The 25,138-nt window shown below is 42.9% G+C and overlaps 1 long non-coding RNA gene across 1 annotated transcript; it reads left to right on the forward strand.

The window, feature by feature from the left end:
• Nucleotides 1-8,973: 8,973 nt before the first annotated feature.
• On the forward strand, nucleotides 8,974-20,529 carry LOC121101700. The gene is made up of 3 exons (XR_005833680.1): nucleotides 8,974-9,044; nucleotides 19,795-19,876; nucleotides 20,295-20,529. It is a non-coding gene; the product is annotated as an uncharacterized LOC121101700 (long non-coding RNA).
• Nucleotides 20,530-25,138: the final 4,609 nt, after the last annotated feature.

Consider the following 25,138-nt stretch of genomic DNA (forward strand, 5'->3'; position numbering starts at 1 on the left):
AAGTGGAAGTCTCCTACTCACTCTGTACCATAGCACAAAGCAGTGAGGAGCTGTACTTGGGATAGGATGGGGGGGGGGGAGAGGGGGGCAGTGATCTAAGAATGCCTGGTCTTTATCTTGACTTTGCCTCAAATGTCAAGGAATGAATAACATACCCCATTTCCTTGCTTAAATACCGAAGTTTGCCTTTTATATGAAAATACAAACTCGAGGTAGCACTACTGGGTATAAATCATTGGAACCCTTCTGGCAGACTGTCTCAGGTTCAGAAACACCTCCCATTTTAGCCTTTCTGTTCATGCACACTGACCTCTCAACCATGCGCTCACCATCACCTTCTCTGAAAATTCTGCTAACTGGGGAATTAAAATAAATAAATAAATAAATAAAGGGAAGTCACGCATGAATGCAATTGCTCTCTCAACTGAACGAAACTGCGGTGGCTGGTAATTGAGAACATATGGAAGATGGACTGGGAAAAGGGAAACTGGGAGGGAGAGCACTTCGTTGCTCTAACGTGCTTGGGGTAGCATGTTTGGCCTTGGAGAGTGTAAATAAGTGTGAAGCTTTCCAGGATTTCTAGGCATGCTTAATCTGTCCTGCTTGTTTCCTCCCCTCCCCCCCTTTTTTTTCTTTTTTTCTTTTTCTTTTTTTATACTAGATGGAGAACAGCAGCCAGGTAAGTTATTTATGTGTCTCTCAGCTGCGGCAGGCAGGCGCTCCAAATGTTTCAGGCAGACACATCATTTCTCCACCGAGTTCTCGACCATTTTAAGGACTTGAGCTACTGAGCATTTTATTTTGGAAGAAAATGTTGATACATTTATTTAGGCACTTCATGGGCATGTGGTTATTTCACTAAAGGCTCTTCCTATGTGCTCCCAGTGAACGGACAGCTGCACGTGGTGCAGGAACGTGAGGCCAAGGTCTGCAGTTGTGAGAAAAGGACACCATGTGGTCTGAACCCAGGCTTGGTGTGTTTTGTCCATGTTTCGAATTCCTCAGAGCATTTCCGTGTATGAGCGTCCGATATAAAACCAACCCACTCCCCCTCCAGACTACTGGCTCTGAGTTTAGGGATCTTCTTCCAAGTGCTGAGAATTCTCTGAATTGAAGAACCTGTAAGCTGAGCTTTGGACAGCATTTTGGGTTCCCGAGGGTTTGTTTTCAACCTTTAATTCACCACCTGATGCCTTTTAAATCCAGTTTAATGGTCGCCATGGATTTTTGTGCTTTCTGCTCTTAAATGATTATGTGTTTGTATGCACACACATGTCGGATTTCTTCAAGAATTTATTCCAGACAAATGTGCTGAGGGTCAAATTACACTACCGTTATTTTTTAAATTAAGATCCTGGCAAGTTGGGGGAAGGGGTCTTTGCAGGGGAATTTGACCTGATATGTAGCCTGACAGGTAGTAAGGCCAATTTCAAGCTGGAAAGAAAATGTAAAGCGTCTTCCCTTCTTCCACATGTATGGACTCTTAACCCTCTTCTGGTGATTTGGTTGCTTTTGCACACATTCGGGTTAAGGGGAAAAGAAAACATTGGAGAGCAAACATCTTGCCTGGTGAGAAGACAGAACAGCTAAGAAGATGACATAGTTGTGTTTGGTTTTCCTCTTTCTGTTCATACATGTGCCCACGAGAAGGGAACCTCCCCTGAAGGCAGGGACTGTCCCCACTGTTGTGTCGCCACCACCTCGTTAACTGTCTGGTATGTGAGCAGTGTAGGTGCTTCAAGTTTGTTGAATAACTATGGGGTACGAGAAAACCCAAGATCTCTTTAGGAGTCCTAATCTGAAGGGAGAGACCAGAAAGGCTCAGCAGGGTCCTTTCCCTTCGGTTGTGCCCTGTCCCTTCATAGGTCTCCAACTAAACGTACTGTAGCCGTCCCCTGCTTCAGCCTCCTCCATCCCATTTCCCTTCTGGGAGGGACTGCCCTGTGGCAGGCTCTGCTCTAAGCCTGGGGATGTGGCAATGAACCCTCCAGGTGGAACACCGCCCCCCACCCCACGCCCCCACAAGGAGCAGATATATAGAATATGAGACAGTGACACAAGCTTAGGAGAAAAGAATAAAACAAAGCTGAGTGCTGGGACCACTGGGTGGCACAGTTGGTTAAGCGTCTGACTCTTGGTTTCGGGCAGGTCATGATCTTAGGCTCCTGGGATCGAGCCCTGAGTCCGGCTCCAAGCTCAGCATGGAGTCTGCTTGAAATTCTCTCTCTCTCTATCTCTGCCCCTCCTCTTTGTGCTCATGCTCTCTCTCTCTAAAATAAATCAATAAATCAATAAATAAGTAAACAAATTCTTTAAAACAAAAACAGGGCTGTGTGATAGGCAGTGGTCTTACTTGGGTTGTCATTTGAGGAAAAACTGAAGCAAGGGTGGGAGAACCCTTGTAGATATCGGGGAATCTACAGGCTACAGACACAGCAAATACGCCCTAGGGCCAAGAGGGCTGAAGAGAAGCAAAGGGGGTCAGGACAGCCTATTTAGCTACTTAGTAATGAGTGTCTAAGAGAGAAAAATGTCATAGAGGTCAAATGCCATTTAGGGGACCCTCCAGGTTAAACAAAACCTCAGCTATTCTCTGGGATCTCTGTGGGAACATTTCCATTCCAAGAGGGAGTTTTAGTGCAAACTGGTTCCTAAGTGTATATGAGTCCGGAACTACTTTGGGGGGAGCTTGGTTCCCTCAAGATCATAGAAACAAGCTGACGGCCAGACAGGTGGATAGCCTCATGACCCACCCTGGTCACCAGCTGCGTCCCCAGTGCATCCTAATGGAGCCCACGACAGTCAGACATCCAGGAAAGAGAAGAACAGGGCCACAGCGAACTGCTATGTCAGACGACAGACAGAGCGTTGGGGAAAGATTATGTTCTCCTGACAGAATATTTGTTTGCTTAGTCCGACTTTAATTACCACCAATTGCCACTGCTTGCGAGTCTTATTTTTGTTTTGTTTAATTAATAACATTTCTGTAACAGAAAAGTATATCATACCAAATAATACATGATTTCAAAGAAACACCTTTTTTATGATAAAGTAAAAGACATGTGTATAAATATATATACATATATAACTATATAGAGATATATTATGTATACATATATAACATACATACACTATGTATATATCTATAATACACATTCATGTGCTATGTATGCATAAAATATATATATATATATAGTATCTGTATTAGCTGGTCAGCCTACTTGAGCTCAGATTTCAGTTTTCAGTGGTGAGTTGGAGAACACATTAGCCCCCAGCCCCACTTGGAGAACAATGGCAATGGAAACCAACAGAACAGTGCAGACCAGCAAAAATTCACAGGGTGGAGGGTCCTAGAGACAGAAAAATCAGTCACTTAGACTGGAACCAACCAGAAACGGAAGCATTTCTGAGAGCTTGAAACTTCACTGTCCTTGGCCCAGCCATGGCAGCATCTCACATTCTCCTATCTGCTCTGGAAAGTGCCAGACCCTCCCCACCTCCCCACTCTGAGTTGGTATCTGTGGATTCAACTCCCAGTTTTTTCTCTTCCCTTCCAGCCATGAACCTTCAGCAACTCATACAGACTTGCTGAGCCTCTGCTGCTTTCTTGGCTGTAAAATGGAGACACTGTTGCCTCTTCCTCAGGAGGAAAGAGTAACCCTTTTGTGAGGGATAAATTTGTGTACACAGTGGCCCCTGGTGTCTCCCCTCCTCCTCCCTGTTCTCTTCATTTCATGAATTTCTGGATGTATTGTCACTTCAAAGGGGGCTTGAACTTTAGAAAATGATTAGCCATGGGAAAACTTTCTTTCCTGCATTTACATAAGAATTACCACTGCAGCCCAGCTCATCCCGGGTTTTGTGGAACACAAAGGGAAGTAGTGGAGAGGACCCAAGTCCTGGGGCGTCCTTGCTGCCTCCCCTCTGCCCCAGCTTCTAGCTCAAATCCTATGAACCCCAAATCAAACTACCTCCTTTCTAAGCCTTCCCGTCCTGCCACACCACATACCTGGCCTTCTCGCCTCCCTTCTGCACATGCGTATGACAATTATTCATCGTAGAGAACATTTGGCAATAAACCACATATGGCCCTGTGGCATGTCTTCCATTGTTGTTTTAATTGTTGTTTAAAAATGTTGTTTAAATCTCACATTAGTCTATTTAACTTTTCCCACTGAGAAAGCAATGGGAAAACCCACCCATCTAAATGTTCACACTGTGGCTTCATCTGGGAAAACCCACTTTGCATACAAGCTGCCCAGAATTAACTCCCACTTGAATTTACTTTGTAAGACTTTCAGGGTTTGGTTTATCTATAAAATTAACTGTAGTTCTAAAAATCGTTTTGGTTCAGATGGGAAGTAGAGACGCGTAGACGTGTGCAGTTAATTAAAACCCTAGGTAGACAATCCCCGCCCTGAATTGAACACTGCTATTCCTTTCATTGTGAGTGCCTGCAGTCCAATATCCTTTAAAGCAATTGGGTTTTCCATCGTGCTACATTGTTACAGTAACAGGAACTTTAGTGAACTTGGAGAAGGAGGGAGGGAGGGAAGGAAGCCAAGCAGAGGGAGAGAAGTTTTCCTAAGTGCTGTATACTGTTGTGAACTTGACTCATTGCAGTAAGGTTTTTTGTAGAATTTACGATATATTACAACTTTCCATGCACTAGAAACGACACGACACGCTGTACCTAGTAGATAAGTTGTTCTATCTACTCGCAGTAATTCAGGGCTCAGTTGTGCAGAACTGTATGATGGCACTGAACTTGAAATCGAAAGAGGCAGTTTGCTGGAAAAGTGACCAAGAATGGTGACTGAGTGAAAACAACCCTATTTGCCGAGCTTGTCTGAGATGATTTAGTTGTATAGCTCCCACCGCCGGCCTAGAAAGGCTAAGGCGCTGCAAGACCATACGACAGGGTTAGAGAATGTTCTAGATGCTACCAGAAAGTGAAGTCTTTGAAAGACTTAAAAGTGTGGAGCCGAAAGGATTTTCTGTGTGAAAGCTTTCTACAGATGTGTGTGTGTGTGTGTGTGTGTGTGTGTGTGTGTATTCATACTTTTATTAGAGAAGATGTACTCTATAATTTCGGGGTTTGAAAATGTGAATAGAGGGGACAGGATTTTGCAACGTGGGTTTTGTTTGCTGATTCTTAATCTATCTGAGCCAGTATTTTAAGCACACTGTTCTCATTTCCACCCTGAGACCTTGCAGATAAAATGGATCTTCCTGCCGACAACGCTCAAGGCTGGGACACGCACCACACACCAGCTTGCCGCGGCTGCAAAGACAGCCTCACTGGCCCCGTCCCCTAGCCTGCCCCACAGTCAGTCACAGACCGGCAAAAACAATGGCCCTGTCTCTCCACAGAGCACTGGGGTGCTCGGCAGGGCTCGTTAAAACTCCACCAGCACTGACCCCTGTGTGAGGCGGCATTTCTTTTAAATGACTGCAGTTTGTCAGTCTGCAAAAGGAGATTGCATCCCTGAGGATGCAGAGCGAGGACAGGACACGGGGGCTGTCCCTGGAACAAAGGGCACAGTCTGTTCTGTTCGGATGGTGAGCTGGCTGAAGAAGGGAACAGCAACATCCATCCAAGAAACAGAGGGGAAGAAATGGGAAAGGGGGCAAGCCAAGGACACTTCCAGAACTAAATGTCTGACCAGTTCAAGGAAGGCTCCTCGCCTAGATCTTGGTGGCGAGGGTTTGATTTGTAAGTGCTCAAAAGTAGGTTAACCTCTACCAACTCTTCTCCTTCAAAATGAATACCTAAATATTTTGTCAGGGGGTCATGTCGCCGACTTGGCCCAATGGCCCCAGTGGGATGGCCCTGAGTGGACACACAGAACAGGGCAGCCAGCCTGCAGAGACCACCAGGCTGCCTGGCACCTAGCCCCAGCCCCGGCCACAGAGCCTCTAGATAAGAGGGACACAGAAAGGGCTGGCACACTGCTGTCCTTTCCTCACTCACTGTTCCTGCTTCATTGACTAGGAGGGAATCGTTCATGGTCTACGGTAAATAAGCTACATTGATCTCAGATATCCCCTGTGCGCTGCAGTCCTCGGAGGTCAGGCCTATGGGCAACGCTGGTTTGACTTGCAATGTGTAAACGGTACCCCTCTGTATTCCCTTAGGCACCTGCACCACCCCCGCCACCACCTCCTCTCATGCATCCGGCTCTCAGGGGAGGGTTGGCCTGTGACCCAGGCAGGGCCAGTTAGAGAGTGTCCCAAGTCCCAGGCCACGGAGCCCAATCGGAAGTCCTTCCAGTGAGAAGGGGGGAGAAACTCCACTAGAACAAGCCAGTAGGGGTGACCCTGGAGCTACTGGGGGTCACCACGGAGAGTGATGCCCAACCAAGATAGGGCTGCTGGTCAGCCACGTGCATCTGACAGTTCCATAAGCCAAAAAGAAAAAAAAAGGAAAAAATCCAACCCCCCACCCCCCCTTTTCCACATTAGTTTCAGTTGGGTTTTCTGTCACTTTCTACCCAAAGAGTCCTGATGAATGCCCTATGTATGGTGTCTTTGAGAGAGTCTGTTAGTTTAAAGACAGTGAATAATTGCACAGAGTTACTCCGAGACAGTTTCCAGGACTCAGGCTCTCCTTGGAGGCCGTGTGCACTTGAGGTCTTCATGAGAGCACTGGAGCAGAACCAGAGGGAGCCCATCCATGGACTGTTAAAAATGGTCTGGGCCAGGGGCGCCTGGGTGCCTCAGACGGTTAAGCGTCTGTCTTCAGCTCAGGTCATGATCCCAGGGTCCTTGGATAGAGCCCCACATCAGGCTCCCTGCTCAGGGGGAGTCTGCTTCTCCCTCATACTTTCCCCCCTCTTGTGCTCTCTCTCTCTTACTCTCAGATAAATAAAAAAACAAATCTTAAAAAAAAAATTGGTGTGGGGCAAAGAGCAGCATTCAACCACCCAAGTCAGGGACTCCTGGGGCTGAACGGCCCTCTGAAATGATGGGCACTTTAATATATAAACTTGCATGTTCAATTTTGCAAGTAATACGTTGTAGTTATAGAAAAACTGGAAAAACTGATAAGATAAAAAGGAAAAAGGGATTATTTCTCCATAATTCTCACTATACACATAGCTAAAGATGTCGCTAATACTTGACTACCACTCCATTGCACTGGGAACACACAGACCGGGCTGTTATTATTATAATTTCAAGATCTAGCACTATGCCTTGTAAGAAGCGCAATAAGCGATTAGAAAAGTGAGGGAATGTGTGCAGAAAATGGTGCAGCACAACGAAGCTCATCCTTCCCAGCTCCTATGAAAAACTCATATTTGCAAAGTACTCTGGAATAAATAAAGGAGGCTACTTGGAGCTGGAGACAAAAGCCCTGCTTAGGGGGCCTACCACAGGCTTAACTCCTAATACAGTTTGGAGAAGCTCAGGAGTGGTTCCGTGCAGCGGTTGGCTTTGGAGTCAGGCTTGCATTCAGTCTTGGCTCAGAGACTTTCTAGGCTTTTGAGCTTTAATAAATGCCAGGTGCGATGATCACATAGGCCAGGTGCTTCTGCCGAGAGGTACTGCCATGATTCTTCCTTCTCCCGGAGAATCAAAGCTCCGCTACACAGCGGCTCTCTTCAGCCCTTGTCCTGGGCCAGGGTGTGTCCTCCTTGGTGTGTGACCTTGAACCTGGACCCACAAACCTGAAGTGGGATTCATTTCCCTTTGGATAGATCATCTTGATATTTAGAGATTGGATCCATTTGGGGAAATAACACAAGGAGAATAATATGAATGATCAAAGTTTACTTTTATTTTGGGATAAGATACAATTATAGAGTAGAGGATGCATTGATCATTCTTATGTAGTTTAAAAAAAGAAAAGTATCGTAGAGCCATTCCAAAAACAGAACTCCAGAATATTTTAAGAAACAACACCTCTGTGAGAATGTGTGTATCCTCTCCACCATAACTGCTCTGCAGGAGCCTCATTTAGATGCATGAGTTCCAGCCAGCTTATTGAAAAGCATATGTCCTTATCGTAATACCATACAACCCAATCACTTTGGAAATACCCAGCCACCTTAGTTTGGAGATGTGTAATGTACTGTTTGTATGGAGTCAGGTGCCTCTCGCGGTCACACTGATGTATTGTGGAAGAGAGCGTTCATGGTACACAGCCAATATATATGGGCTTTGTCCAGCCCCCGACCCACACAGAACCTAGGGAGCCTACTCAGCCGCACTCAGTCCCAGTCACTGAGGGGATTACAAGGACCAATTTTCAGGCTTTTATGAAAAAATCCAGGTATAATCATTAACAATGACAGGCAAAGTGACTCTTCAATGTTTATATTTGCCAGTCTTTAAAAATCATTATCTGAACCTAAATTCAAGCTTAGATCTTAAAACTCTTTTTTGATAATAAAGCAGAGTTCAAAAACCATGTTAGTTTTCTTTCTATATGATGTAAAATTGTATCAAAAAGCTATTTTAGTGAATGTTACATTGAAATAAAATATATTATGTGGGGGCGCCTGGGTGGCTTAGTTGGTTAAGCGGCCGACTCCTGATTTCGGCTCAGGTCAGGATCCTGGGATCATGGTCCTGGGATTGAGCCCAGCATGGGGCTCCATGCTCAGTGGGGAGTCTGCTTCAGGATTCATTCTCCCTTTCCCCCTTCTCCCCCTCTCCCCTCTAAAACAAACAAATAAATCTTTAATATATATATATATATATCATAAAATGTATAATGTATAAAATGTATTTATATATAAGATGTGACGCTGCATTATGCATGTTAGTGGCACCCTATATTAGGCCATACTATATTGTATTAATCATTGGTATGTTGTGCCATATTAATAACAATCACCAAAATATTCTGTCTCCAAATGAGAAAGAAAGAAAATAATAATGAGAGCCAGCCATTAGTACACAGATCTTGTTAGTTAGGTGCGAGCACTGAGCAGAGGGCCCTTCAAATGTAATCACACTTTCTTCTAGCAGCATCCTTGAGAGAGAAGCACATGATTCCCCTCTGCATGGCCAAGGAAACCTATACTCGGGCCACCCAGGTAAGATTTTGACTGTATGTCCTCAGTCTAAAGCATTATCTCAGGGCCTGAGTTTTTAGAGTAAAGTCTGTGGGATGTTGAGGTCTAACCTGATACTTTTAGGGAGAGCTTTCTTTTTTCTGTCTCCAAGACACAAGCATATCTCTCTGACTGGGCCTGTGTGGGACAAGAGGCTGGAGGTCAAGCAATGTCTCCCTCCAGACCAGCTGACCACTGGGTGTTCCCTCATAGTGGGGAGAATTCAGGCACACTGGCCTTCAGTTCTGCGAGAGTACCAGCAGAGGGTGGGTGGCTGGGAGGGGTGCTGGCGGGAGAGCTTCACTGGGTAAGGAAGAGCATCCATCCCTAAGAGGTGTCTGTCCCAGCCTCTGCCCATGAGGGTCCCTTGTGCTTTTCTTCCTCTAATGCCCTTACCATCAAATGCCACCTCCTTCTTTGTTTCTTTTTCAACACCACTTATGGAGATTAAACAGCCTTCCCTGACACCCTGGTCATACGATCCACGGCACTTTTTGCAGATTTTGCCTATTTTTGGTTATTTGCTCTTGTGTTGATTGTCATATGTTATACATTAGACAGTAATGGAGAGCGGGACAATGAGGTCTTCTTCTCTGATGTACCCCAGTGTTTCACCACAGTTCCTGGGACATGAATATTTATTGAAGGAGTTTTTAAAAAGTTATGTAAATCCCTTGATGTAGTCTTTGTGTTATTCATTGTTGATGTTACCAGCGTTCAGTTTAGGCAACTAATGAATGTGGAAGAAATTATGGAGTTAAGATTTCACCACCTTACCACGAACAGAGCAATAATTGATTCAGGCAAGAATCATTAACGTATGCCAAAACTTCTAGATACATGTTTGATGAGGAACAAGGATATTTACATAGCTTCAAAGAATCTTCCCACAAATTACTGGTTAATTAGAAAGGAAAAATGGTCACCTTATAGTAGAGAAACCTAACGGATACCAACTTAATCAATGGATCCAAGTTAACATCACCAGTGTTGGGACCAACCAACGTCATGTGATTCCTGGTGTGATGCACCAAAAGGACTGAGCATCACCTCCATAGAGTCCATGTGGAGTAGGATTGGAACGTGGAAGGAGCAGAAAGCCTTTTCCTTGGTTCTCATGACAACCCCAGTGATTATAGGAATGACCCATCCCCATAAAATAAGCAAGAGAGCCCCTGCAGTGGAATTAGATGACTTGGTCAACAATTAGTGCTAGAAGGTGTCAGAGTCCCACCTTTAGCCAGGACTTCCAGCTCCAGCCTTAGTCTTCCCTCCATGTCCTGCTGCCTCTCCAAGGGCCTCAAATCCACACGAAAGATGAGTGAGTGGCTCCAACGATGGGAGGGAGCCTAGTGGTGAGCACATAGAGAGGGAATCTGAAGGCTGCAGGTCCAGTCCCACCACGGCTACCATCCATGGGAACACTGGGGGGAGGGATTCTTTGCACCCCTGCTTCCTTTTCTGTAAAAGATGGTTCCTATCTCATCTATGATTCCGGGAAGTAGATCTTTCTGTCTAGACTTTTGATACATAGACTTGGCAACCATTCATTTGCAGTATGACTTGGAAACTTGCTATGCATGTTTTAAAAGAAGTAATTTCCTTCAGAGTCAGATGTTTTGACACAATGAGTATAATATCTTAGATTGGAGACAGGAGCAAAGAAAGGAGAAATCATATGCCATTAGGAAAACCCTTCCAGGTATAATAGAAAATGAAACAAAACTTCTAACACCCCCAACAACAGGTCAAAAACATCCATTCATTCATTCAACCATCCATTCATTCATTTGTTCATTCATTCATTCATTCATTCATTCAATCATTTCGTTGAACCATAATTTCCAAAGCCACATCGCTATCAAACACATGCTCATTATATAAAACTACTCTAGAGGTTAGAAACCTAAGTCTTCATTGGCTTGACTGAAGTACAAAAAGAACACTGCCCCCCACCCTGAAGAGGAAGGAGTTTTGGCTTTAATGTCTTCATTCCAGGGATATTTAATGAGGACTAGTGTGCACAAGGCATGATGCTCTGGGATACCAAGGAAGGTTTAATGTAGAACGTGAATAAGGGGATGAAGGATGAGTAGACTGTGCTTGCGGAGATGGAAGGAAGGAGCCCTACGTGCAAACACAGGGGAGAGAATACGGTCCTGTACAAAGAGCTGTGGGTATTGTTCAGTTCACTTGCCTGCAGGATGTGTGCGTATCAGGAGAGGACAACAAGATCAGAAGGGTAATGTTAGGGTTAAAAATCTGAAATCTGTCTTGTAGCTCTTTAGGATTTTGTCAGGAGGATGATTTATTTTTAGCAAAAGTTCGATGCTGTAGTTTTTTTGTTTGTTTGTTTGCTTAAATGATGCTAGCTGAAGGAACCATGGAATGTTTGGAATGTCCCCGTAGCAAACAGGCAGCAGGGAGAGAGCTGGAGCCCAGACCAGAGCCCCAGAAATGAAACCTCTGATTTCAATGGCTACTTGAAGGACAGTGAGTTGGACGAATCTCAGGGTCTCTTTTGCTGTTTGGATTTTTAAGTTCTCTTTTTAAATACTGTGCAGTGAAAAATAAATACACCTTCTCATCCACTAGACAAGGTTGGTTTCCCCCACCCCTGGGGAACCTAGTCACCTTCCTCAGACACCCCTGGTTATACTCCAAATCCTTTCCCATGCCTCCCACCCACTGACACTATCCCTGTCTTGCACAGTGATGAGGGTCCAGAAATGGGGGTAGAAGATGGGAGGAGGAAAAGCAGGAGAGCCCCCTGAACTATCAGATCTGGGTGGGTCACGGAGCACCCCACACCAATAGGCAGAGAAGGGGGGTGTTCAGAGAGATTGGGGTATTGGAGGGTAAAGGCACGTCCAGTCTGATGGGAAAGGCTCCCCTTCCCCTGGAAGTAGGGAGCGCAAGAATGGGGAATGACCCAGCTGCACACCCCTCCACTAGCTCCTGGGGGTTGGGGAGGTGTCCAAAATGCTGTGCCACCCTCCCCTCCACAGATAAGAGCAGCTCCAGCGCAGGTCAGTCGGGCCTGTGAGGGCAGCAAATGAGATGCAGAAGGGAGGGATTTGGGCTGCAGGTCTCGGACACCTGTTCCAGCCCCAAAGCTCTTTATTCCTGGGGGGCTTGGATCACACCCCATGCCTAGATTATGTAGAAGGAGCCGATGCTAAAGTTGCAGCTGGAAAGATCCACTTAGGTTATGCAGTAGGCTACTTGAGAATCCAGAAGTATACAAGAGGGAAACAGCCCATAAATGCTTGATGCTCAAGCATTAGCTCTCATCTGAGTTCTCAGCAAATGTTATTGACAGTCCTGGGCACCTCTGAGAAAGTATTCGCGCATTTTTGACAGAGGCCAAACTCTTTTCCTGCTGGTGATAGTCCCTCGCTGGGAAGGTGTCAGAGCCTGAAGCGTTCTCAGAAACCCCTGAACTGAATTCTTTGGAGTCACCTGCCCTCCACTCACGTACCTGCCTCTGCAGCGGCTTCTGCTGTGTGTTTATAGGAAAACCAGTCTGTGGAGAAGAAGCAGGGAGGAATTATCTGAGAGAGAACCACTGACAAGATCAATGATGGCTTTGCCCCGGGGCTTGAAGTATCTTGAAGGATCACAGAAAGGGCGCCTCCTGTGTATCCACATACTTTCCCAGGCAAGAATTTTCCATCAGACTGTATAATGAGAAAGCTCACAAACCGTACAGCAGCACTATTGCGAGGGGTGGGGGGTGGGGGTCAGGGGACTGGTGCTGGTCTGCAGAATGATTGTTACTACTTCACAGAGAGATCCATGCAGAAATCATGAGTAAACATTTAGAAACGTTTATGGCAATTTGACATGGTCACGACACTCCAGCCTCTGACCAAGGGGTCCTTCTCCCTGAACAGAGTAGAGACCAAAAAACACCATTCTGTGACAGATTGGAAATGAAAACAACAAACCAAAACCCAAGTGATCCTTCATCGTGGCTAGTTTTAGCCGCAGTGCTATGGCAAGCACAGTGGGGAGGGGACTGACTTCGGTGGTTTATCATGAACATGCATGGAGTGCCAGCCTGTGCCAGCAGCTGGGGATGGAGGCCTAAAGATCGTCCTTGAGGAGCTCACGGTGCAGTTGGCAAAGCCGATGCGCCAATGGACTCACGCAACCCAATGGGATAGACGCTAGACTAAGCTTACTAGTTTCCTCCCCGACACCTCCAACCAAGGACGTTCTTCTTGGTTATTTGGGTGCCTGGTATTAATGATGCTAGTGTCCATTTATTGAGCATTTACACATGCCAGTCTCTAAATTTAACACTTCACATGCGTTATCTACTTAATCCCCACCAGAAGCCTCTGGGACGGCTACCTTATCGTCACTTTCAATTGATAGATGTGGAAATTGGGGCCCAGAGAGGATACAAAATCTTGCACAAGATCATAGATTTAATAAATGGAAAAACCAAAATTCACAGAAAGCCTGACTTTAGGATCCAAATTCTTTTGTTTTTTTAAAGATTTTATTTATTTATTTGAGAGAGAGAGAGAAAGAGAGAGAGAGAAAGCACAGGCAAGGGGGAGGGGTAGAGGAAGAGGGAGAAGCAGACTCCCGGTAGGGGTCGATCCCAGGACCCTGCGATCATGACCTGAGCTGAAGCCAGACGCTTATCTGACTGAGCCCTCCAGGTGCCCTCAGGATCCAAATACTTAACCCCTACCTATGTTGCCTTTAACTGATCACATTGTATTTGCCTGTTTAGTGACAGATGCTTGGTACACAGCAGGTGCTTGGGAGAAAGCCGATGACCGTTCAGCACACAGTCATTCCCTCCCTCCCCAACCAGACTCCAAGAAAGATGCGTACATCCCACACCATTGATGGTGAATGTGGCCGGGTGACTTGTGTGGCTAACAGAACAGGTCAGCGTGCCAGCTTCAACCACAAGAGCATCACATTTCCACTTGCCCCTCTTGTGCTTCTGCCTATGCCATTAGGAGATCCTTGGGTAGCCAATGGTCTAAGGAAGATCCTTAGAATGGAGCAGATCTGGGCCTAGGTCACAGTTGAGAACCAAACTGGGCAAAGCCAGCCTCCATCAGGCAACACCCACTTAATGGGCAAATGAGGAATAAATGTTTGATGTTGGATGTATGAGGGTTCATTTTGTAGCAGTACCTAACAAAAGTTTCAAGAAATGTATTTGTCAAATAATGTATCTGGTGCCACGGGGGCATAGAAAAAGGTACTGACTCAGTGGAAGTGGGAAGGAAAGCATCCTCCTAGAGGATTCCCCTCCCTGAGTAGTTACTTAAGCAGGCTTATCCACGTGTGGATCCCCAGTGCTGTAACCGGCACCCAGCACTGGGCTGGGAATTAACATAAACTAGGTGAATGAATACCAAAAATAAATTAGGTTAATATAAAGTGACGTCTATAAGCTAAAAAAGACTTTTTAGCTAAAGGATTACAACGGGGTGCCTGGGTGGTTCAGTCGGTTAGGCAACCGACCCTTGATTTTGGCTCAGGTCACGATCTCAGGGTCGTGAGATCAAGCCCCACGTCAGTCTCCACACTTGGCACAGACTGCTCTGCTTTTCCCTCTCCCTGCCCCTACCCCTGCTGGCACGCGTGTGCTCTCTCTCTCTCTCTTTCTCAAATGAATAAAATCTTTTTAAAAATTTTTAAAAAGGATTAAAGTTATCAATATTGAAATTTACAACCTAGAGGCAGAGTATTCCTCAGAGTTGATAATAATTCCGTGTCTCCAATCTGAAGCAGGCCCAGCCAGCCCTTCATCCCTGTGCATCCTTTGATGTCACATAAAGCCAACGCCAAAAATGCGGCCCTTTCTTTCTCTTTTCAAAATGTGGATATTCACTCAATACCTGCATCTGTCCTTTGCTGCCTGGGCTCAGAGCAGAAGTGGCAAAATGCCATGAGATCGACAATTGGCCCCAGATTACCGATTGGAAAGAAAGCCAGAGGTACCAGCAAACTGAAAGGCTTCACACTCAAAAGATTCTGGCTGAATTTGTGCAGATGCAAGAGGTTTAAACAAATATCCAAACTTCTGCATGGTTATCAAGACTGCACCGCTGAACCCGTCACACACACAGAGATCGAAAGCAAGAGAATAAGAAAGACTGAGCGAGCTCATGAATAAAAATTACATTTAACTGTAAATGCCCCCTTGCTCCTAGTGGCTTCCCACAGAAGGAGGATAGGCAATATTTTGAACAGATCAGCCAAAACCATCAGCATATGTAGGTTACATCTGAAACAAAGTCAATACCACGTGATGTATCCTTAGCAGACTCAACCCTAACAACAAGATGCAGTAGATTTGTGTGTGGTTGTATATCTAGAGGTGGAAATGGTTTTTTCCTGAAGAATGTATTTCTATCTGATCCACATGAATATTTGAGATATATATATATATATATATATATATATATATATATATATATATATTCATATATTCCTGGGCTTTCAATTTGTCTACTGCTTGAGCAGATGGCTAATAGTATAAAAACTTGGAACTTATTAAAACCTCTGAATCCCAGGCCACTTGGCTTATTTTGAATACCAAATTAAGTATTTGAATGTTTTAAATTAAAACACATAATTCTTACCACCTTGATTAGGGGTTTAGATTCTGTACTCAGATTAACTAATGAAGTCACAAATCATGGAAGATTTTTTTTAAAATGAGGCATGATAGAGCCTCTTTAAAAGATAATTTGTTCCTCAGGATGGAGGAAGGAAAACATTTCATGCCAACACTTTCTACCCTGATTATTTTTATACCATACATTATAAAGACATCTTACTTTCTTCTGTGCCACTCATGTGGCGTTTTCACTATGTCACTCATCAGTCAAATGTTCTTATTTTATTGTGTATTAAACCAACTTTGCCTGGTGGTTCTGAAACTCCCTGGACATGTCCAAGTCTCACTGGCTTTACCTCCTTTCATCAGGGATCTACTATTCCCTTCTCTGTTCTACCTCCTAACCAATCCATTCCTGCCTGTGGCTTCCCAAATTATTTGGCAAAGATATGGCAATAAGTTAATGTGCTATGATACTTGGTGACTCTTCGGGGGTGGCAGGAGGAAGGAAGAAGCCCTGTGTCTTGCTGCACTGAAGAGCAGGAAAGGGGTATCTTGCTGCCCTCTGCTCCCTCCCAGCTACTGGCCTGGGCAACTTCTCCCACGGCCCAACGACTCAGTCCCTGCAGAGCTGATCCCCCGTGGGCAGCCTCAGATGCTCCCTTCTGTGTGGTCTTGCCTGTCTGCCCTTAGTCCTCACGTGGAATCCCTGAAGTTAAAAGTCCCCCAAACAAACAAGTCCCCTTCCCTGGATTGATCAATATCCTCCTCCAGCTATCTGTCTCTTTTCTCTCTGCCTGTTCAAAGCCAAATTCTTGGAAGGTTTGCCCACATTCTCTGCTTCTTTTTCATGTCCTGTTCACTTCTTAACTCACTGCAATTAACTTCTGATGCTCTCAGGTCACTGAAACTCCCCTTGTCGGGGTCCCCCGTGACCCCCGTGTTGCCAGGTGAAGCGAGCATTCCCAGCCCGCTGGGCTCTTGCTAAGTTTGCAGGAGCAATGGGCACATTCACCTGTTTCCTCCTTGGCCGGCCTTCCCCTCCTCCCCTGTCATGGCTCCACCCTCTCTGCTTTCCCTCTCCCTTTGCCGGCCCCTCTCTCGGTTTCCTTTGCTCTCTTTTGCCAAAACTTAAAAAAACGGTGAAATGCTTCAGAGCCCATTTTTCTACTCTGCTTTATTTTTCCTATATTCTCAGTCTCATCAATATGCTGATGGCACAGACCTGTATCGTCAGCTCCAGCATCTCACCTGAGTTGTATACTTCTAAGGCTCGCTCTCTGCTTGTTATCTCTACCTGTGTGACCTGAAACCCAAAATGAGATACATAACAACAAAAGACCACCTAGTCATTGATCTCACTTCTCGACCTCTCTCATCACCCCTCAGTCTCCCCCATCTCGGTGACTGGCATTGTTGTCCAATACCCCCACTTCAGATCACGAAGTCAGTCCTATTGGCTTTATCATCACAATGTATTCCCAATTTCTTTACTTCTTTTCACCCCACAGCTACCACCCTTGTCACCAAGAATATGGCTCCAGACCAGTGGTTCTCAAAGTGTGGTCCCTGGACCAGCAGCATCCGCATCATGGGGGAATTGCTAGAAATATAAATTCCGAAATACTGAATCAGAAATTTTGGGGGAATGGCCCAGAAACCTGTGCTTTAACAAGCCCTCCTGGGGATTCTAATACAATTCAGAAGGCTAACTTAACTCTTTCTGCTTAATTTTTGTCTTAGATCACACTGTCCTGCAATAAAACTTCCAATGGCTACAACTTGTTAAAAAAAAATTAACCATTGCACATACAATTCTACGTGTTAGGGTTCCTTTCTACATCTCTGATCACATGTCGTGGCACATCTCCCATCCTACCCCAATGCTCCTATCACATTGGCCTTCTCTGTTCCTTGAATATGTGAAACTCGTGTCTACTTCAGTGCCTCACATTGACTGTTCATTATTCCTGCAATGCTCTTCCCACCCCACCCCCCCGTCTGTCTTGTTCTCATTGGTTAGATTTCAGCTGAAGTGTAAACTCGACGAAGAATCTCCCCAACCTTCCTATCTACTCACCTGATCATTTTCTATTGAGTAATTCTTTTATTTTGCTCATAACATTTATCACTACTTAAAACCATATTATTTATCATTTTACCTGGTTTTTGTTTGTCTTTCCTGATAGAATTTAAAGTTCAGGATAACAGTGACCTTATCTCATTCATTACTCTATCATCAATGCCTAGAACAGTGCCTGACACAACCACATTTGTTGAGACAGGGACCATCCGTGTTCTAGAGCTATCTTTACCTTGAACTTGGTTGTCTGACCTTGAGTTAGTAACATTTCAGGTCCTGAATATCTTGTCCTGGATGATTAAAGACATTAGAGTATATAATTCCTAAGTTCCTGTCCATTTCTATAATGTGTTAAAATCTATAAATGTAAATCCTCTTTCTGCTTCATGTTTTAAAAATCATTAAAAGCATTTCAAATAATTATTCTATATACAGTAAAGAAGTACCAGAAAAGATGTTTTAAGAAGAAAAGAAAATGAGAAAAGAGGTAATAACAGAGAATGAAGGATAAGGAGAAGAAAAAGAATAGGAGGAAGAAGAAGAGGAAGAAGAGAAAGAATCTTCTATGGTCCCACAAACCAGAAATAGTTACTGTTTGAATTTTCATGTATTCTTTTTTTTTTTAAAGATTTTATTTATTTATTTGACACAGAGAGAGACAGCCAGAGAGAGAGGGAACACAAGCAGGGGGAGTGGGAGAGGAAGAAGCAGGCTCCCAGGGGAGAAGCCTGATGCCGGGCTCGATCCCAGAATGCCGGGGCCACACCCTGAGTCAAAGGCAGCCACTTAATGACTGAGCCACCCAGGAGCCCCGCATTTTCATGTATTCTACCCAATATTTTTGCTATGGGTATTTCCCTTCCTCATCCTTAAAAATGGGATTATGTTATACTTTTTTGTAAATTCCCAATTACTCTTAATGTTTTATAAAAATCTTTTTATAGGTATTAGTTAAGGTTCTTATTTGCAATCAACAAAATTTGACTCTGGCTGAAATTAACAGAAAAGGAACTTAGGAAAAGGGTATTGAGTAGCTCACCTGAAAGGCTGGAAAATCAGGGCTGAAGCTCACTGGGCAAAACAGCACTCAAAATGATACCACAAGATTGGAAACTATGGATACAGCCATTGCCTCCCATGCAATCCATCACCAGAATAAATTTTTTGCATCAACTTTCATTTCAATATATGACTGGCGAACACCTATATTATGCGCACATCCCTTAGCAGCAACAGAGCCAGGAAGAGAAGTATCTGGTATTTTCAGCTTCTATAGTTGAAGCCAAATTTGGCTCCATAAAATAAGGAATTACCCCAGTATAATTCTTCATAGATACTACATAGCCTGAAAAAAAGGTAAATTTCCAATACAAATCACCTCTTAATTAAACAGACACAATGACAGACACACACACACACACACACACACACACACACACACACACAGTACAATTATAATGCAACATATAATGCAGGTAACCCTCTCGCAACCGAAAATATGCTCACCACTTCCCCAAAAATGATCAATCCAAGTTCTTTAATTACTGCAGCCATCATGATCCAAAATGTCAAAATTATGTCCATTCTTTCTTCAGTTCTTCGTAATCCTTTTTTTTAACTCTGTAGCCCATGGACTACATGGTACAGTCAACAACCACTAACACACACACACACACACACACACACACACACAGATAAAAGAAGAGAGAACAATAGTGGTTAATAAATATATGCATGAAAATATAAGGAATAAAATGCAATTACATGCCACAGTCCTTGTTTCTGCAACTAGTCCCCAGGCTTTATTTGATAATTATGTCTTGCCTCTTCCTCTGCCCAGTTCTTTTGCTTTAAGCCAGCATTTTATGGGATGATGAAAATTCTTGTTTCTAGAGGCTGTGTTCCTTTGGTAGTACTTATTTTATAGGGTTCCTTTAGTTTTTCATGTACCAGTTCATGTCCTAACTACTTCTGTAGTTTATTAGCAACCTGATTTTCCCTAATCACCCCAGTAAACCATAACCCTATTTTCTTACCTGTTTTTCCAGTGAATGAAGAACCTAAAATAGCCGGGTAACAATCTCAGCATGACCAGCTACATAATTTGTAGAAATGTTTGTGAAATGAAAGGTGGGTCCCCTGTTAAAAATGTATGAAGAATTTTAAGATGGGAACAGCAGAGTATTAAACCAGGTATGGGGGGCCTCTAAGCATTGGACACTGTGGGACTACAGTGACCACATGTCCACAGGTCGGCCCTGAGTCTCAGTTCTTAATCCAATGGAACAAGCATTGCGTCCTATAGTAGACTATATTTTATTGCTGCATCAATACATATTTCATTCCACATGCTCATCTTCCAATGTATTATTAACACTCCTGCACTGAAAGGTGAGGTCTATGTCCCCTCCCCTTAAACTCGGGAAAATCCTTGAAAATGCCTTGACCAACATAATGCTTCTCTCACCCTCCCTCCCTCCCTCCCTCCCTCTATCTCTCTCTCTCCCCCCACACCCCTTCCTACCTCACTGTCTCTCTTTCCATGTAGTCTGGGAACTTCGAATTACCCTGAAGTTGCATGCTGGAGAGATCTTATGAAGAGACTACATAGTGAGGTACTCAATGAGCTCCAGCTGTTCTAGTCTTCCCAGTCCAGCCACTAGACCAAATGAAGAAGAAGCCTTGGACACCAGTCCCAGCTACCATCTGACTACAGCCTCATGAGAAATTTCAAACCAGAATCCTTTAAATACATCCACATTTTTTACCCAAAGTCATCATGATAGATAATAAATGATGAATACCATTTTAAACCATTAAGTGTTGGAGTGAATTCTTTTTCTATAGCAGTAGATAACTAATCCATATCCCTTGAACAATAACCTCCAGCCAGAAAAGTCCAAGTCTTAGGGATGGGAAACAAAAAAATCATGTAAGAGGGTCATTATGTATAATAGTGAGAGATTCGCTCATCCTTACATCCAATGGTACTTGGATGATTGTGTTCTATTTATAGAAAACAGCACAATATACGGAGGTCGGTTCAGACCTAATACTGAATCCTAGAGGATAGCACCACAAACTTACAAGGGTGGTTTCCCAGTTAAAGCTATAATTGAAATGTCAATAAGTAGAATGTCCATATAATTTATCATTTAAAGAAGGACATTTTGAGAGCAAAGGGAGCACTTTGAATAATTATTATGAAACAACAAATATAAATCAAGGCCACCCTAGGCACAGCAAAATGTGTGGTCACTCTATCAACGATATACTTCTCAGTCATGGTATATATAGTAAGACCAGTAAGTCACATAAACACAAGGAACAATAAATTCCTTGGTCAAAAATAATGTCGGGATACCATGATAGAACATAAAGTTTTCAGCAAAATCAATGATAAGTGGATTGGGACACGAAAGTAACTTCTAATACAGAATACCTGTGTATATTCCACTGGGGACCAATTCCTCCTCCTCCATGAAAGGCACACAAGTGACTGGCTGGTCCACCCAAGATGTGTCACCCTATTGGGACTCACAGTGGTCACTGCTGCTGTAGTTCAGCAGCCAGATGACCATAGTAGATGGTCAGTAAATGGTAGCTGGTAATTACAAGTTTGTGTTTTGGTATCTGGTAGACACACTTCTGTCTTACAATTTTTTTTTTCTAAAGATGCTTCACTTCTTGAGCCTGTATTATTTTAGCTGAATTTCAGAATTCTGTTCCAGTTTCCAAAAATCTCTTAAGGGATTCTGACTAGAATTCTATTACATTTATAGATTAATTTGGGAATTAATAAAGGCTATAGAGGGAAAGTTGCATTCTTAGACATGCAGAGTAGTAAAGGTATTCTTGAAACGATTTCCCACTGCTTACTGAATACCTGGCATATGATATCTCATAACGGGTCCCGTTGTGAGCACTTTAAAATGGACTGTTTTCAAATCTTTCTTGGAAGAGCACAAAATCAAGTTTTCCCAAATGTTTATTGAGATTTGTTCATGGGAACAGTTCAAGTAGAATGTGTAATAATAATCTGCCGTTCCTTAGAAAATATCAATTAGATATATTGCTGTGTTGGTTCCATCCAATGGTAATCAGACATACAGTCCTAGGAGCTTCATGTGATTTACGGAAGTGATCATTTCAAAATGGTTCCTTTAAAATATTTCTTATATTTTAAAGGAGCAGCTTCTCTGGTGGGTCAGTTGCATTGGTATGAGGTAGAATTCCATTGTTTTTAAAGATTTTTATTTTTAAGTAATCTCTACATCCATTTTAGGGCTCAAACTTACAACCCTGAGACCAAGAGTTACATGCACCACCTACTGAGCCAGCCAGGTACCCCTGTTTCTGACAAGAAAAACTATTATGCATTAGTTTCTTGCTTGGCAAAAGAAATCAGATCGAAACAAAAGATTATTATAATTTATTTTTTGAGAGTGGGAGAAAACTACATATGGTAGTAGATAAGAAATATTTTTTTAAAGTTAAAAACCATTAATCAGGTAGATGTAATAGAGTGATCTGAAGATTCTGTCTTGCTTTTCTAATCTCTTGAGACAACTTCACAAATTACTTAGTGAGGTTACAAATCTTGTTAATTATACTAGCATCTAGCATAATTAATATTAAAGCACATTTCTGTGGCATTTCCATATTAAGAATTACTGATGCTAAACTAACCTAAGAAGTGGGTAAAGATATATGAGATTTGCTGTAAAATGTCTGGTTTTATGGGAAAAAATTACTATATAGGCCTTTATCCTTGTAACTTCTAATGCTTCTGGTTAGAAATGATTTTCTTGCACTTCAACTGGAAGGAGATAATAACCTCAGAATAAAAGTCATACAAAAGTGGCTTAAGATTATTTAGTTGCAGAGACATCCAAGTAGAAAAGGAAAAAAAAAAAAAACCCATAAGATTCCTTACTACCCACTTAACAGAAGAGTCATATTAGAGCACACTCTTCCCTTCCATTTAAATTTTTATTGAGGTACGTCATACATACAGTAAAGTGCACAATTCTTAATTGATGAATTTTAGTACATACCATGAATGAACCCCTCCCCCAGACCAAATGACAAGATATCCCAGAAGGCTCTCTCAAGGGTCTTCCAGCCAGTATTTCCCCCAGCCAAAGGTATTTTACTTCCGTCACTGTAGATTAATTTGCCTGCTCTTGAACTTCGAGTCAATGGAACCACTTGTAAATACAGTATGTACATTCCAACTTCCTTCACTCAACACTATGTTTGTGAGATTCATCCATTCTGTTGCATGTAGCATCTATTCCATTTTCATTTCTGTGGTTGAAGAGTAAAAATTGAACAGTAAAAACTTCAAGAGAGTTTAGAGAAGAGCAAATAAATAACTAAAATTTGGTGAGTTAAGCATTGGTCTGCATCTACATTTAATCTCCAAATGAAAAGCACCATGATTACCCCCTTATTCTTTATACTTCTCACATCCCAGAATGATCAGCCATGAACCCCAGGGGACCTCAAAATGGAAACCATGCATAAGAATCACCCCCATAAGGAAGAAGAGAGGTGAAGGCACCTATAGGATCAGGACAATGAAACAGTTTACAAAGTAGTTATTGAATGAGTATCATGAGTATTTGGTTGAATCAAAAGGAATATTTCTCATTGTGGTGAAAACATGCTAACAGGTTGGAGTCTTAAACTGAATGGTAATGACACCAAATTAAAGATGAGAAAGATTTAATAACTATGAGAACATGGAATAATACAGAAGTCGATTATACTATTGCCTTCTCTGGGAAGTTTGGGGAAAAATAGGAAATAAGCATTTCCAATAATCATATTTAAAAATATTCAACTTTATATCACAATAAAGTAGAGTTGACCCTTGAACTGTACAAATCCACTGATATGCACATTTCTTTTCAATAAGTACAGTATGGTACTATAAATGTGTTTTCTCTTATGATTTTCTTAACATTTTCTTTTCTCTAGCTTACTTCATTGTAAAAATACAGTGTCTAATATACATAATATACAAAATATGTGTTAATCAACTATATTATCAGTAAGGCTTCTGGTCAGCAATGGGCTATTAGTAGTTCAGTTTTGGAGAAGTCAAAGTTATGCACAGAATTTCAGTTGCACAGAGAGTTAGCGCCCTTACCCCCATGTTGTTCAAGAGTCAACTATATTAGAACAATAATAAAGAGAAATTTGCAAAAGTTAAAAAAGGTACCAATATCAGTGCTGGCCAGAATGTGGGGAATGAACACTCTAAATCACAGCCGGTGGGGTATAAATCAGTACACCATTTCTGGAGAACAGTTTGTCAGTATGAATTCACTACCCTCTAGTAGTAATTTCATGTCTGGGAATTTCTTTTCAAGAAATAATGATGAAAATGGAGTTATAGGCAAGGTGTTTATTACAGTACTATTTTTATAACAAACATTTTCTGAAATTTAAATATCCAATAATTAGAGAATAGTTTCATGAATATCATATAGCAATATGATGAAATATTATACAGCCATTCAAGACTTACTTTTAAAGGACTACTAAGTGGCATGAGAAAATACTTTTGAATAATGCCAGGTAAAAAAGAAAGAAATAGGACAACAGCTGTCATAAACTGTTCTCTGTTTGGCCTACATAATGGTTTAAAAAAATTAAGGTTTATGGGGCATCTGGGTGGCTCCGTTAAGTGTCAGACTCTTGGTTTTGGCTCAGGTCATGATCTCATGTGTTGTGAGATGATCCTTGCATCAGGCTCTGCACTCAGGGCAGAGTCCTGGGAGTCTCCCTTTCCCTCTGCCCCTCCCTCCCTCCCACTCACGTGCTCTTTCTCTCCCTAAAATAAGTAAATCTTAATATTTTTTTTGAGTTAAGTTTCTGCAGAACAACATGTTAGTCCCCTGTACTGTTGACAGTGTGCTAATGGAACATGGTCCACAAGAAGGGACACATACTCAGGGTGTCCTAGTAAGTGAGAGAGTGACAAAGTGTAGGAGATTAACCTTACAAATACAGAGTGGCATGCTGTGATCTGGGCAAGCCAGGTCAACCCCTTCATGAAAAAGGACAAGATATTGCATCTTGTATCGCTTGGATGTGCAGGCAACATATACTGTACTTGGGACCACCACAGCTCCAACCATTTATCAAATGACTCTGAAGGCTGCCTGTTTTGAGGGGAGCCCAAAGCAACAAAAGCCACTGCTGCAGGTCTCTGCCCTGCCATTCATGCTGCATGGCCCAGTAGACCCACCAGTGCTAGAGGATTCTTTGTGTGGCCATCCCTAATTAAAGGGTTGTAGCCCAGATCTGTAGAGTTCTGGATGGAGGACTTGCTTTCTGCAGCAGGAAACTGTTGAACAGCAACTCCCATGTGCTCCTGGG

Source organism: Ursus maritimus, unplaced genomic scaffold (genome assembly GCF_017311325.1).
Source record: "Ursus maritimus isolate PB19 unplaced genomic scaffold, ASM1731132v1 scaffold_9, whole genome shotgun sequence".
Classification (NCBI taxonomy): Eukaryota; Metazoa; Chordata; class Mammalia; order Carnivora; family Ursidae; genus Ursus; species Ursus maritimus.